At 37.0% G+C, this 10,395-nt stretch overlaps 1 pseudogene; it reads left to right on the forward strand.

The window, feature by feature from the left end:
* The first annotated feature begins 2,573 nt into the window (after window positions 1–2,573).
* Window positions 2,574–3,078, forward strand: LOC116574757 (annotated as a pseudogene).
* Window positions 3,079–10,395: the final 7,317 nt, after the last annotated feature.

Raw genomic sequence — 10,395 nt, forward strand, 5'->3', positions numbered from 1 at the left:
GCATAATTATGCATCTTAAGTGGAGAAGAATCCATATAAATAGCTTGTCTCATAAACAAAAAGGGGGAGATGGGATTCAGAGTCAGGAAGATCCTTTTTACCTAAATCAGTCTCCAGAACTTTGGTTTCTTCTGTTTCACGAAACTATACAATAACGTAGGACACATACTTCTGCCTTAAGAAACCTCTACCAAAAGCAGAAGGCAAAACAGAGGGAGCCAATGCTCCAGTCCCGTAACACACTACTGTCCGGTGTGACACACAGAGAGCTCAGCCAGCAATGAGCGGCTGGTCTCCTGAGAGGCAAGTGATCCATAGCACATAGGGCAGTATATAGAAAGGCCAGACCTCACTGACCAGGGCAGCAACCTCCAGTGAACCAACTGCTCTGCCCTGCAAAACCTTGCAAACAATGCCTCACAGACAGGCAGGAACAACACTGGGGACCTCAAAAATGCAAAAATGAAAAACTAGCAATTAGTAAGTAACAATACTTCCTTAGGAACAGATGCAAGCCACTATGTAAGTTGGTTGATTATTACTAATACTACATTTCATTGTCTATTGCCTCCCCCCCGCACAGAGCATTTATATATGTGTGTGTTACTTTATTAAAACAATCTGGAAAGAATAGCATCTCCACCCTCTTCAATTTTACAGATTAGTTCCAAGCAAAGTACACTCATTTAGGAAAGATTAAGTGTGGCAACAGCATGAGGACATTGCCTCGCTTTCTTGTTTAAGCCAAGAATCTTGAGGCTTTCGAGTATCTCCCCAGGATCAGAAATGGATTCTCCTGCTTTACATTTCCCATCTCTAGCATTGCTGCTTATCCTCTATCCCTGCCACTAACCAAGCTCCAGAGATTTGCCTGCCTTTGAAGGAAGGACAACATTCACGGAGATTTAGCTTCAGTGAGTAGGCTATGGGAGACTGATAGAGAACAGCTGCATTCCAAAGTTATTTCTTTATGGTGAGCTAATAAAGGATGGATTGTTCACAGGGTGAAATGAAGTGTGAAAACACATCTGAATCTCTGAAACACTGCCACAGATGACAGCAAAACAACTCTGCCAATAAGATTTGGAGACATATTGCAAGCTATGCCACTGTGGCTCACTCTATATGAAAACAGAACATAATTACAGGAGCTAAGTAACTTTCATTTAACATTTATTCAAATCTTATTGTGTACCGAGCTCTGTGCTAAACTCTAGAAATGGAAAGTGAATAGAGCATGATCTCGCTCCTTCAGAATAACACATTCAACCAGTAGAGAGGAACAGTGACCATAATGTGAAGTGCTGTAATGAAATCATATACAAAGGGTTACTGAAAGGACAGACAGGGAAAACCCTAAAATAGGTCTTTCTTAAAACCAAGAAAGTTCTACCCTTCAACGCCTTCCAAAATAAGAATTGTGTAAAAAAAAATAATAAATGCCAGTATCGATTGACTATTCCTTCTGGTCCAGACACAACACTTGGACGTCATCTCATGGAGTACTCACAACCACCCAATGTGTACAGAACAATCACCACCCCCATTTTATAACATAAATAACCATGTTGTAAGTCACCATAGAGTCTCCTGGGTTGTCAGTATTCACATGTTTCTTTAGCTCTTTTCTTTTTTTATAAGTTATAATTTTTTCAAATTTTATAGCATTTGTTGCAGTCTATCCTCTTATCTTTATTTTTGACACAACTCCCTCATTATAGTTTATACTACTAGAAGGCAATGGCCTATATCTAATTCCACTCTAGAGCAATGCATACAGTAGGTCCTCAATAAATTGTTTTGAATAGAATTATTCTAAAATTATATGAACTAGAGCTATAAAAATAGCTTTATATAATCTTACTTCTCAAAGGCTGAAGGAAGAGAAAATGATAACTGAAATAACACACCTTAAATATAAGGTCATTAAGATCCACTAGGACATGGACAGCAGATACTGAAGATGGAGTGTGATAATATAAGGGGCCTAATAAAATCTTCTCTGGTTTCTCAGTACTTCCATGTGCTCTGATACACTTCAGTTTCACCCTTGGGTTATGTTCTTCCATTTGTATACTGTGATTCCTAAATTAAAATTTATTTTGTGATATCTTTTCCAGGCACATTACCCTCAGTTCTGAGATGGATTCTATCTATCTGGATACAGAAGCACTTTCTGGGGTGCTTCTCCTCACCTACATTTCCACACCCTTGCCTTGTGTTTGCACATGGTTTTCTCTGATAAACAGGATAAGAGGCATCTCTGGGTTTCATTCCATGAGACCTCTCAATACTGAAAAACTGCCTGCTTCTTGAAGGGGCCATCCAGGACCTTGAACTTCTTCTCCACCTCCACAATCCCTGAACTATCCAAGGAAGTGGAACATGTAGAAATGGGATTGATACTGTGATACTATTTCACATTCAGCCTTCCCTGGGAGTGGAATAGAGCAATGATAGAAAATCGAGAAAATTGCCACCCTCTCACTGCTCAGACAAATTAGAGTCACAAGAAGCAAGCAGACATTTACAGAGGGCAGTCGTGGCAGGAAGCAGAGGGTGGCAGCAGCAGAATGTTGGCTACCAGAGTGTTTAATCTAAACAAGTGAGCAATTTCCACCTCAGTGTGTGTAGGAGCACATGGAAGCAACATGAAGAGTGAAGACTATGCTCTCCTGAGTTACGTCAACTGGTGTGACTATCCCCTGCCCAATGTGGTCTACATTAAAAACCTCTCTGACAGCTGGAAGGCCTTGAAAGAGAAGAAGGCTCCCTGGAGCAGCCTCCCCTTTGATGAAAAAGTTGAACTCTAATGGCACGAAGTTCAATAAGAGCTTTGCTGAAATGAACAGGAGCACGAATGAGTGGAAGATGGTTGTGGGCATCGTCATGTTCTTCATCGGCTTTGCTGCTCTCATTCTGATTTAGGAGAAGCACTGTGTGTATGGCTCCTTTCCACACACCTTTGAGGAGGACTGGGTGGCCAAACAGATCAACAGGATGCTCGTCATGAAGGTCAGCCTGATTCAGGGCTTCTCAGCCAAGTGGGACTACAACAGGAGCAAGTGGAAGAAATAGAAGAGCCCACCACTCACCCATTTGAGCCTCACAGTGCTCTACCACCTCCATGCAGCTCAGCATCTTCACTGGAAACCATTATGTTGCAACACCAGTGCTAATAAACAAGCAGTCTATGTGGAAAAAAGAAAAGAAAAGAAAAGAAAAGAGAAGAGAAGAGAAGAGAAGAGAAAGAAGAAAGAAAGAAAGAAAAAGAAAGCTGATTTTTTTTTAAAAATTAGAATTCATTTAAATTGACCATGCTTAGTTTCAACAGTGTTCAAGTTTTAACTATGAGGCCAAAGCTTTTTAGAACCAAAAAAGATTTCTTACTTCTTACCAACTCTACCATGCATTGGACTGCTGAAGATGATAGGGAAATGGTGTAATAATCCTGGAAGAGAAATTTTAGGGCTGAAAGCCTCACAGAAAGCTTCCAGACATGCCAAGGAAGGTTATTTTGAAAAACTGAATCTGAGGGAAAGTGGATAACTTATTCTTGTGCCCTAGAAATTATTTGCTCTAGTTTTGTGCAAAATTCTTAATTTTTATAGCGAATGCTCCAAGTGATACTTTTCTATTTAATACTAGTCATGCAAATTATCTTCTAATAAATTTCTTAATTTACTGAAGCAGATGGCATATATTTCTCTATCCTCTAGAACTCCATTACTAGAAAAGGCTGTATCCAGGTTTTAGCCTGTCAGATAATAATGTTAATAGTAAAAGTAGCAGCAGTTCCCAGTTATTCGCTACTTCATTTTAATTATCTTAGAGATTATCTTACTAAATCTTCACAATATTTAATTAAAGTAGGTGCTACTTTATTTTCTTTATTTTCATAGTTTAAAATGAATATTTAAATAAGATAGTAACTGGACAAAAATTATAGGTAAGTGGTGGCACCAGAATTTGTGTTCTGATAACCTACAGAGTCATCTCCTGTGAATGCTCTTGCTGGCAGAGCCTGCCCTTAGCAACTCAGGTTTATGACTATAAAAGATACAAAATAATAAAGTAAAAAGATAGTGGATTCAATGAAAAAGAACACAAAGTACTTCTTGTCTAATCATTTTCTAATATTTGTCCTTTACAGATCACTTCAATACAAAAGAGGTTTCTATGCTTTATTTATTTAATCACCTGTTTATGACAAATTCATTGAGCACATATACTTCAAGTACTGGTGTATGTGCTAGAGAGAAAAAAGCTGATTAAACAGACAATCGCCACAGTTGTAGATCTGAAGGTGGAAAACAAAAATAAAGATAAATAAGATATAGTAGATTAGAGAACAGTAAGAGCTGAAAGAAAAAAAAATACTGTTCCAGTTCAAGATGGCAGCTAGGAGAATCTCAAACTCACCTCCTCCAAGAGATACGCAGAATCTATAGCTACATATGCAACAATCTCCTCTGATAAAATCCCCACTAGCTGAGTGATTTTTACATATGGAATAAAGGAAGAAAAAACCCAAATCAAAGGAGAGGCTTAAGACAATCTCACCACAAACCCCACCACCAGCACCACAACACATAGTTGGGAGCAGATTCAAAACCCTGCTGTTCCCTAGGAGGTAAGGGTTTGAACTCCACATCTGGCACAGCTTGTAAGAGTGCTTCTGAGAGACAAGTCCCCCAAACATCTAGCTTGAAAGCCAACTTCTGGCTTCCATCCAAAAGACCCACAAGGTGATAGCAAACTGAGAAACTATTTTCTTGAAGTGCTCACACACATGGAAATGGAGTCACCTAGTAGAGGCAGCTGACTGAAAAGCACTCAGACTTTTGTAAAAGAAGCTTATTGTAAACTATTGGTTTGAGGGGAAGATATCCTAATTTAACACATATTTAGAAGCCTATGAAATATACTTCAGAATGGAGGCATGTGAATGTCATTTTACACTCACCCTATGCCTGGCTCCAGCTTACAAGTATTTCCCAGGAAGCACCTTCTATACTCACCTGGTTCCCTCCCTGAGTTTTGTGGCTGCTACCCAAGAGAGAATGCCTCAACTGCCTAGCTTGGATAACTGGTGGGGCCTATCCTTATGGATGACAGGATTGTAACAAAAAGAAATTTTTAGCTGGTTACCTCCCCTGGGCCACGATAGAAAAGTAACAGGCTGAAATGCCCAGTCTCGAGGAACTAGAAAACAAAAGAAATGAAGCCCAAATTAATAGAAGGGAGAAAATAAAGATCAGAGCAAAAATAAATAAGATACAGACAAAAAAAAAATTAGTGAAATTAGGAGCAGTGTATTTCAAGATACATAAAATTTATAAATCTTTAGCTGGACTCATCAAGAAAAAAGAGGACTCAAAAATAAGAAATAAAAGAAAGATGTTAAAACTGATACCAAGGAGGGGCACTTGGGTGGCTCAGTGGGTTAAAGCCTCTGCCTTCGGCTCAGGTCATGATCCCAGGGTCCTGGAATCGAGCCCCACATCGGGCTCTATGCTCAGCAGGGAGCCTGCTTCCTCCTCTCTCTGCCTGCCTCTCTGCCTACTTGTGATCTCTATCAAATAAATAAATAAAATCTTAAAAAAAAAAAAAAACCTGATACCAAGGAATACAAAGAATCGTATGAGACCACTATGAAGAATCATGTACCATATTGGAAAACTCACAAAAGAAAAATTCCTAGAAAACTCTATACTACCAAGACTGAATAATGAAGAAATAAATAAAAATCTGAACAGACTGTTTTCCAGTAAGGAAATTCAATCAGTGAACAAAACTCCCCAACAAACAAAACTCCAGGCCCATAAGGTTTCACTTGTGAATTTTATCAGTCATTCAAAGAAGAATTAATATATTTTTTTAAATTTTCCATGGGAATGGAAGAGGAACACTTCCAAAATCATGTATGAGGACTGCATTACTCTGATCCTAAAACCTAAAAAGGATGCCACAATCAAAGTAAGATATAGGCCAAAATCGCTAATGAATATAGATGTAAGAATCCTCAGCAATATATTACCAAAACAACTTAAACAATAAAAAGATGATATACCATGACCTAGTGGGATTTATTCCATGGGTGCAGAAATGGTTCAACATGCATAAATTAATCAACACGATGAACCACATTAACAAAATGAAGGATAAAAATCCTAGTTGTCTCAATATGTACAGAAAAAGCATCTAATAAAATTCAACACCTTTTTAGGATAAAAGCTCAAAATGGGCACAAGGGAAACAACACAATAAAGGCTATAATATGACAAACTCACAGATAACACCATACATAATTATGAAAAACTGAAAGCTTCTTTTTCTTGAAAAAAGCAGGATTTATGGAACTTTAAACTGAAAATAGTCATTATAATTTTTCTTTTCAATAAATTCATACAAAGAAAGAGGAATAGAAAGCAATGGTGGTGACCAGCAAAGAGGAATAATTACATTCATTTTAAAGTGTGTGTGCCAATTGTTTACATTAGCATTGGAAAATCTGGAATCCAGAACCTCAGATCTGCAATCAGAATGTCTTGAGATGGGCACATGGGATCAAAATTTTTCTTTTTTTCCCCCCTTCAAGAAGCTACACATTAAAGTTGCCTTCCTTCTATAGTCATAAATGTTTATATTCTTAGTCCTAGCTGTGAAAAGGCCTAAGCAAGAGGAAACTCAATTTGCAGTCCAACATAAAGGGAAGAAATATCTAAAATAAATAATCCAACAGTTTCTGCATTTTAATTTTTCATTTTTTTAAATAACCAGAAAAAGTGTAAAGTGACAAAAAATGTCATTGATGAATAATACATTAAATCTGTGGAAAAAAAGAAAAAGATATCACAAAATTAAAAATTTATATGAAGACCATAAATTAACATAAAAATAAATTCTATGGATTTAGCTCAATAAATATGAATGAAATTAACATAAAGGCATACTTTTGGCAATCAATAGGTTTTGATAAGTTAAATAAGCTTTTTTATATTGAAAAAAATGATGGGCAAAAAAAAAAAAAAGTGATGGACAACATTTTTGCTAGTCTTCTCTAAGATTAGAAAAAAGACCAGGATGCCACTATTGCTACTTTTTTCCAACATAGTGTTGAAGGTCTGAGCCAGAGCAATTAGGCCAGAAAAAATTTTTTAAATGTCCAAATTGGTGAAACCATATGGTAATTGTCTTTTTATGCCTGGCTTACTTCATTTAACATAATCCCCTCCAGTTCCATCCATGTTAATGCAAATGGTGGGTATTCATCGTTTCTGATGGCTGAGTAATATTCCACTGTGTATATGTACCACATCTTCTTTATCTATTCATCTGTTGAAGGGCATCTCAGCTTCTTCCACAGTTGGGCTGTTGTGAACATTGTTGCTATAGGGGAAGGGAGGGAAATGCAATGGGGCAGAAATCAGAGAGGCAATGAATCATGAGAGACTATGAACCCTGGAAAAACCATCTGGGAGCTTCAGAGGGGAGGATGGGGGGGGTAATAGGATGGTGGGTATTGAGGAGGGCATGTGCTGTCGTGAGCAGTGGGTGTTGTTATATTAACTAATGAATCATTGAACACTACATCAAAAACAAATTATGTACTATACTGTGGCTAACTGAACACCATAAAATTTTTAAAAAATGAATTCTATTACAAAAAAAGTGTCCAAATTGGAAAGGAAGAAGTAAAACTGTCACTATTTGCAAATATTTTATATATATATATATATATCCCTAAGAACCCACTATACATATATAATATACTTATTTGCAAATTTTATATATATATATATATCCCTATTTGCAAATTATCTCTCTCTCTCTCTCTCTCTATATATATATATATATATATATCTCCATATCCCTAAGAACCCACCGAATACCTGTTAGAACAAATAAATTAAGCAAAACTGTAGGATACAAAAATTAACACACAAATATCTGTTCTGTTTCTGTATACTAATAATAAACTATCAAAAAAGAAATTAAGGAAACAACCCCATTTACAACTGCATCAAAAAAATAATAAAATAGAGTAAGAACATTTGGCCAGAAAACCAATGCAAAGGCCCTGAGGTGCAAACAGGATTGATATTTTGAAGAAGCAGAGAAAAGGTTAATATCCCTGAATTAGAATGGTTGGGGAGAATGAAGGAGGTAAGATCAGATTGGTAATGGAATCCAGCAACTATAGAGTTTACTTGGTTATGACAACAAATTTGGAGTTTAATCTGAGTGAAAGCAGAAGGCCCTTGACCAATTTTAAGCAAAGGAGCAATAGAACTTGACTCATTTTGACAGGCTCACTCCAGCTAGAGAACAAGCTAATGAGGGACAGAAGCAGAGAGGCAAGTTAGGTGGCACCTGCACTAATCTAGGCAAAAGATTATGGTGGCTTGGACCACATAGCTGCGCAAGTGCTGAGAAGTGCTTTATTTTTAAAAGTAAAGCCACTAGAATTCGGTGATGTATTCAAGGAGGATGTGAAAAATAGTCAAAGATAAATAATGTACTTCTTTTCAGTAACTGGAGGGATAGTTTTCATTTACTGAAACAGAGTGGACTGCAGAAGGAGCTGTTTGATGTGAACAAGAATAGGTTCTTATTTTTCACATTAACTTGAGATATGTAATAGAAATCTAACAGGAAATGTGAGTAGGCAGGCATCCATATCAATCTGGAGTAGAAGAGAGAGATGAAGTTGGGATTCGTTAGTATATAGACGGTATTTTACAGTCAAAACTAACAACACTACATGCTAACTATACTGGAATAAAAAACATTGAAATAAAAAAAAAAAAAAGTTAGAGGAAACCAAAGGGGACATGAAACAAAGAAAAGAAATTCAAAAGAGCCCTGGAGGCTCCATGTTTTAGAAGATATGAAGTGGTAAGAAGATTGAACAAGCAAAAGTAGCTAAAAATGATCAGACGGGTAGGAAAGAAAGAACAAAGAGGATTCTGTTAATTCTGTGATCAACAGAAAGAAAATGCTTGAGGAAAAACAAAGTAGTTAAATATATGAAGTATAGTAAGAACTGAAAACTGATCATTAGATTTAGCAATGATCATAGATTTGGTAAACGCTTAGTATGAGTGGTAAAGTCTGGTTAAGGGAACAGAAAAATGGGCAGAGTATAGGGAAATATTTGGCATAAAAAGAGAAAAGGGTCAATAGTTGGAGGAATTAGGTAGAAAGGAGAAAGGTTTTTTGCTTTCTGAAGGGAGAAATAATGTTCTTATGGTGATAGGAATAATCCTGTATAGTGAGGAGAATCAGTAATTTAGGAGAGAGAAGGGACAGTTCCTAAAGTAGGAACAGGAATGCAACCAAGTACATTATCAGAAGGGGGATGTCTTGCCAAGAAAATAGAAATAGCAGTAGATAATAGTATGTGAGGGCACAGCCATAGGGAGGTGTAATCATCACATTTCAGTACCAAAAGCTAGTAGATGGAACACACAATTCAAGAATGAGAGAGAAAAATCCTATAGTAAAGCAACTGAATTCCCTACGTTTATTTGATCACAGTATCCTTTGTTGTAGTGCACTTTCACTGTCTCCCAAAACATTGTGCCATATGGCTAATTCATGTGTTATCTAGTAGTTTCTATAGTATGTGCCACTTTCACCCTCAACAGGTCAAGCTGAACACCCAGTTATTTTTTTTTAAATGTATACACACAAAGACACACATATATCATGAGCTTAGGTTATGATAATTCAAAATAATCTACCTAATTTAGTAATAAAGTCAGTAATTTCAAAGTTTGAGTTTACTGACTTCACAGAACAGGAGAGAGGGTTTGGGTTGGGTCAGGGCAAGATGAGGGTCAAAAGTGATGAACTCCCATATGCACTCAATGTCCTAGAAGACCTGTATTCTTGTTGAAAGTAGAGAAGAGAAAGGAGTTTGGGGGAAATTGGAGGGGGAGACGAACCATGAAAGACTATGGACTCTGAAAAACAATCTGAGGGTTTTGGAGGGGTGGGGGTGGGAGGTTGGGTGAGCCTGGTGGTGCGTATAATGAAGGGCACGTATTGCATGGAACACTGAGTGTGGTACATAAACAATGAATTCTGGAACACTGAAAAGAAATTTAAAAAAAAAATAAAAACAGAATAAAAAATGAAGGCTGCAGTGAAAGACTCAAAAAAAAAAAGTATGAGTTGGGAAATCTGTCAACTATTAAGAATAACGAAAAGCTTGCCTTTCTCAGTTTTGGCTTAAGGTTGAAGTAAAGAAGTCTTCCTTAATAAACTATAATCCCAAATTTACTCTACCACACACATTTGCATTTAAATTTCTATTGCCATACATAGCCCATACCACTGGAGCACTTGAGAAAACTTCAAGAGAAAGCTAAGTGGCTTAAATCATGT

Source organism: Mustela erminea, chromosome 16 (genome assembly GCF_009829155.1).
Source record: "Mustela erminea isolate mMusErm1 chromosome 16, mMusErm1.Pri, whole genome shotgun sequence".
NCBI classification, from domain to species: domain Eukaryota; kingdom Metazoa; phylum Chordata; class Mammalia; order Carnivora; family Mustelidae; genus Mustela; species Mustela erminea.